We start from the raw sequence: 6,372 nt of genomic DNA on the forward strand, positions 1-6,372 counted from the left end.
AAGTAGAGGGCCCCGCTGGGGTGTGTAATGAACTGCGGCGCTTGTGCCACTATGTTATGTTTGCTACTTTGATGTTGTGTCGTGATACTTGTGTTTCTACTAGGTGCGGTCAGGGTAACTTAGCTCGATGTGCTTGTGGTAGTCTCCCATGTCGTGAGGACGCACCTTGCCTGCTGTATCCTTCGAGGGCTTCCTTCCCGACGACTCAGGAGCCGCCGATTGAGGGAGTCCTGGATTAGGGGGTCTCCGGACAGTCGGACTATATCCTTTGGCCGGACTGTTGGACTATGAAGACACAATATTGAAGACTTCGTCTCGTGTCCGGATGGGACTTTACTTGGCGTGGAAGTCAAGCTAGGCAATACTGATATGTATATCTCCTCCTTTGTAACCGACCTTGTGTAACCCTAGCCCCCTCCGGTGTCTATATAAACCGGAGGGTTTTAGTCCATAGGACAACATACAATCATACCATAGGCTAGCTTCCAGGGTTTAGCCTCTTCGATCTCGTGGTAGATCAACTCTTGTACTACTCATATTATCAAGAACAATCAAGTGGGACGTAGGGTATTACCTCCATCAAGAGGGCCTGAACCTGGGTAAACATCGTGTCCCCTGCCTCCTGTTACCATCTGCCTTAGACGCACAGTTCGGGACCCCCTACCCGAGATCCACCGGTTTTGACACCGACATTGGTGCTTTCATTGAGAGTTCCACTGTGTCGTCATCATAAGGAAGATGGTTCGCCTCGTTGTCAAGGACAACATCACCTCTGGGGGAGCCCTGGCTGTAGGCCAAACTCTCCGACTAGGCGGCTTCGTCATGACCGCCCGCTCGGCCGCTGCGCCGACGATGACCTCTTGGGTCATCGAAAATAGCCTCCACATCGGCTCAAAATTTGCCGAGCAGATGGATCCAATGGAGCTCTCCTCTCTGAACGAGCTATTGGATCGCATTGCCGCTCTGGGAGTCACTACGGACTACGATCGGATCGGGCTTAAACCCGACCAAAGGGAGATTAACTCTCCGCCGGTCACCCATCAGATAGCGGTGGTGCAGGAGCAATGCGGCAATTCTCCCTCTATCCTAAGGACAAACTATGTCCGGATTCCCAAGCTCTCCGAACAGGATACTCGCTCACGGGAGGACATCGCCCTAACCCTAAATCCAGAATCAGGCCGCATACCAAACCCACAGGGCAACATCCCGGAGCCCGAACTTCCAAGATCGGAAACTCCCATGCCCCGGGATCACAAATTGGGTCAAGGTCTGGACTTAAATCCACCCACCCACCCAGATACAAATGATCTTTCCCACATTAGGCAAGCGCCCCAAGAGACAGTACATCACTACTGGGCCAGATTCCTCCTTGTAATGAACAAGGTCAAGGACTATCATGAGGAATATGCAATTTCGTTCTTTTGCAACAATTGCATAGACAAGGGAGTCCCCAACGCCATAAGTCGCCATGATGTAGCACACTTTGCTGAATTAGCGGCCATAGTATGGAAATACTGTGCGATGGAAAGTGCCTGGAAAACCCAAACGCAATTTTGGGATAATCCGGCTCTGACAAAACCCCCAGTCCGAACTAAAAGGGTGCACTCTCATAAGTCGCTCGACTCAATTACAAAGAAGCAAAAGCCCACTACATGGCGTGGAACCGTATTGGAGGGATGGCTCAACGGGCCCTGCAAAATCCATAGTACTGCGGATACCATATCAACACACAGCCTTAGAGCATGTTGGGTGCTAGGGAACGTAGCAATTTCAAAAAAAATTCCTACGCACACGCAAGATCATGGTGATGCATAGCAACGAGAGGGGAGAGTGATGTCTACGTACCCTCGTAGACCGAAAGCGGAAGCGTTATAACAACGCGGTTGATGTAGTCGTACGTCTTCATGGCCCGACCGATCAAGCACCGAAACTACGACACCTCCGAGTTCTAGCACACGTTCAGCTCGATGACGATCCCCGGACTCCGATCCAGCAGAATGTCGAGGAAGAGTTCCGTCAGCACGACGGTGTGGTGACGATCTTGATGTTCTACCGTCGCAGGGCTTCGCTTAAGCACTGCTACAATATTATTGAGGATTATGGTGGAGGGGGGCACCGCACACGGCTAAGAGATCAATGATCAATTGTTGTGTCTATGGGGTGCCCCCTGCCCCCGTATATAAAGGAGCAAGGGAGGGAGGCAGCCGACCTAGGAGGAGGGCGCGCCAAGGGGGGAGTCCTACTCCTACTGGGAGTAGGACTCCTCCTTCCCTTGTTGGAGTAGGAGAGAAGGAAAGAGGGGGAGAGGAACAAGGAAAAGTGGGCTGCACCCCTTGTCCAATTTGGACCAGAGGGGGGGGGGCGCCTCCTTCCTTTTGGCCTCTCCTCTATTCCCGTATGGCCCAATAAGGCCCATATACTCCCCGGCGAATTCCCGTAACTCTCCGGTACTCCGAAAAATACCCAAATCACTCGGAACCTTTCCGATGTCCGAATATAGTCGTCCAATATATCGATCTTTACGTCTCGACCATTTCGAGACTCCTCTTCATGTCCCCGATATCATCCGGGACCCCGAAGTCCTTCGGTACATCAAAACTCATAAACTCATAATATAACTGTCATCGAAACCTTAACGTGCGGACCCTACGGGTTCGAGAACAATGTAGACATGACCGAGACATATCTCCGGTCAATAACCAATAGCGGAACCTGGATGCTCATATTGGCTCCCACATATTCTACGAAGATCTTTATCGGTCAGACCGCATAACAACATACGTTGTTCCCTTTGTCATCGGTATGTTACTTGCCCGAGATTCGATCGTCGGTATCTCAATACCTAGTTCAATCTCGTTACCGGCAAGTCTCTTTACTCGTTCTGTAATACATCATCCTGCAACTAACTCATTAGTTGCAATGCTTGCAAGGCTTAAGTGATGTGCATTACCGAGAGGGCCCAGAGATACCTCTCCGACAATCGGAGTGACAAATCCTAATCTCGAAATACGCCAACCCAACAAGTACCTTCGGAGACACCTGTAGAGCACCTTTATAATCACCCAGTTAAGTTGTGACGTTTGGTAGCACACAAAGTGTTCCTCCGATAAACGGGAGTTGCACAATCTCATAGTCATAGGAACATGTATAAGTCATGAAGAAAGCAATAGTAACAAACCAAATGATCAAGTGCTATGCTAACGGAATGGGTCAAGTCAATCACATCATTCTCTAATGATGTGACCCCGTTAATCAAATGACAACTCATGTCTATGGCTAGGAAACTTAACCATCTTTGATTCAACGAGCTAGTCAAGTAGAGGCATACTAGTGACATACTGTTTGTCTATGTATTCACACATGTATTATGTTTTCGGTTAATACAATTCTAGCATGAATAATAAACATCTATCATGATATAAGGAAATAAATAATAACTTTATTATTGCCTCTAGGGCATATTTCCTTCATTGGGTACTCCGGCAGGTGGCCAAAAGTGGTGAGGATCTTCTCACCCAAAATACCTCAGAGCACATTCCCACGGATAACAACACAGTATTAACGGTCTTCGAGACCTTCACCTCAAATAATAGGCATAAGCGAGCACTCCGCAGCCTTGCTAAAGTCTGCCATGTGGCAGCAATAAATCCATGGAGCGAAACGTCTATCACCTACAATGCCAGTGATGAACCTAAATTCCAAACAGCCCGAGCACCAGCCGCTTTGGTCCTCAGTCCAATTGTGGACGGCTTTCGTCTCACTAAGGTGCTCATGGACGACGGCAGCGGATTAAACCTCATTTATGAGGAAACTCTCCACAAAATGGAAATAGACAGCAACCGTATTGAGAAAAGCAGTACGACCTTCCGAGGAATCATCCCTAGTCGGGAGGTCCGTTGCGCTAGGAAAATCACACTTGATGTGGTATTTGGCACTCCGGAGAATTACAGGTCCGAAGAAATTACATTCTAAGTGGCCCCGTTTAGTAGCGGATACCATGCCCTTCTAGGGCGGGAGGCATTCACGATTTTTCAAGCCATACCCCATTACGGGTACATGAAGCTCAAAATTCCCAGACCCAAGGGAATTATCACTCTAGCTAGTAATCCGGACATAGCACTCCGCGCCGAGAACAAAACAGCCGCACTAGCCCTCGAGGCATTATCCAAAGCCCTTGTGGCGGAGGAGTTAACCGCACTGCGCTCCACGGTGGACAGGGACGATGTGATACTAGACACAAGATCCAAGTCGACCTCCTTTAAACCAGCGGACGAAATAGTTAAATTCCAAGTCCATCCAATGGACCCTACAAAAACAACATCCATTGGGGCACAGTTAGACCCCGCTGTAGATGCCGCACTACGGGAGTTTCTGCGCGAGAATTGGGATATATTCGCCTGGCATCCTTCAGACATGCCAGGAATCCCACGCAGATTGGCCGAGCATAGCCTTAATATTTTAAAAGGATTCAAGCCAGTCAAGCAGACTCTTCGGCGTTTCTCTGAACCTAAGTGACAAGCCATGGGAGAGGAGCTGGCCAAGCTACTGGAAGCCAGATTCATTAAAGAAATAAAACATCCGGATTGGCTAGCAAACCTGGTGATGGTACCAAAGAAAGACAAATCCTGACGCCTATGTGTCGACTTCAAAGACCTTAATAAGGCTTGCCCAAAGGATCCCTTCCCACTCCCTCGCATCGATCAAATCATCAATGCTACCGCAGGACACGAATCATTGTGCTTCCTCGACGCATACTCCGGTTACCACCAGATTAAGATGGCGGAGTCTGATCAAGCCACAATGGCATTTATAACGCCATACGACCCTTTCTGCTTTAACACAATGCCCTTCGGGCTCAAATACGCCGGCGCAACATATCAGCGCATAATCCAGACATGTCTGGAAAAGCAGATCGGTAAGACTGTGCAGGCATATGTAGACGATGTGGTCATTAAAACCAGACACGTTGACTCTTTAGTAGACGACTTGAGGCTCACGTTCACCAATCTCCGAACATACGACATTAAGCACAATCCGGAAAAATGCGTTTTCGGCGTTCCCGCCGGAAAGCTCCTAGGCTTCATCGTCTCCAGTAGAGGAATTAAAGCAAATCTGGCTAAAATCCGAGCTCTGTCACAGTTGGCTATCCCAACTGACCTCAAGCAAATCCAGAAATTGACTGGATGCGTGGCGGCTTTAAGCCGCTTTATCTCCCGATTAGGAGAAAAGGCACTTCCCCTCTATCGCCTTCTTCAGTGCATCGAACACTTCGAGTGGACGGACGCAACCACGGCTGGACTGGAAGAAATAAAAGCCATCCTGGCCACCAACCCAATCCTGGCCACGCCAACTGTCGGCGAACCAATGCTATTATATATAGCGGCAACTCACCAAGTTGTAAGCGTAGTGCTCGTCGTCGAACGAGAGATGGACGGACATAAATTCCCACTTCAAAAGCCGGTATATTATGTATCCACCGTCCTCACTCCATGCAAATCATGGTACCCACATTACCAAAAGATAGCATACGCGGTATTTATGGCATCCCGAAAATTACGACACTACTTTCAAGAGTGTTCGATTACGGTGGCCTCCAAAGTACCACTCAATGACATAATAAACAACCGCGATGCCACGGGCCAGATTGCCAAATGGGCCATCGAGCTCCTCCCGTTCGACATAACATACAAGCCACGATGAGCCATTAAGTTGCAAGTACTGGCCGATGTCGTAGCCGAATGGACAGAAGCCGAACTCCCTAAAGAGTACGACACATACTCCAATTGGATCATGCACTTTGACGGCTCTAAAATGCTGGCTGGTCTGGGGGCTAGCGTCGTCTTGACATCCCCCACCGGAGATATGGTGCAATACGTGCTCCAAATACTATATACAGACTCCAACAACGCAGCCGAAGATGAGGCCCTACTACACGGCTTCCGGATGGCAGTCTCCATGGGCATCCAATGCCTAGAGGTGCGTGGGGACTCGAACCTCGCAATATCCCAAATAAATGGAGACTTTGATGCCAAGGATCCAAAAATGGCGGCATATCGCAACGCCGTCCTCAAAATGTCAGCTCGGTTCGAGGGGCTTGAATTCCATCATGTGGCTCGGGAAAACAACCAGGCAGCGGACATCCTAGCCCGTATCGGCGCTAAACGTGACCCTGTCCCACCGAACATCTTCCTGGAAAGACTGTTTAAACCATCCGTGGTATGGGAAGGGGACACCAGCAAAAATAGTCCGGACCCGGTCACAATCCCAGATGCCGAACACTCTGACACAATCGGAGGCTCTGCCACCGAAATAACACCTTCAGCCCATGTGATAATGGCCGCCATCGTCCCGTGGACAGAACCATTCCTGGCC

This window comes from Triticum urartu, chromosome 7A (assembly GCF_056163025.1).
Source record: "Triticum urartu cultivar PI428250 chromosome 7A, HENAU_Tu73, whole genome shotgun sequence".
NCBI classification, from domain to species: Eukaryota; Viridiplantae; Streptophyta; class Magnoliopsida; order Poales; family Poaceae; genus Triticum; species Triticum urartu.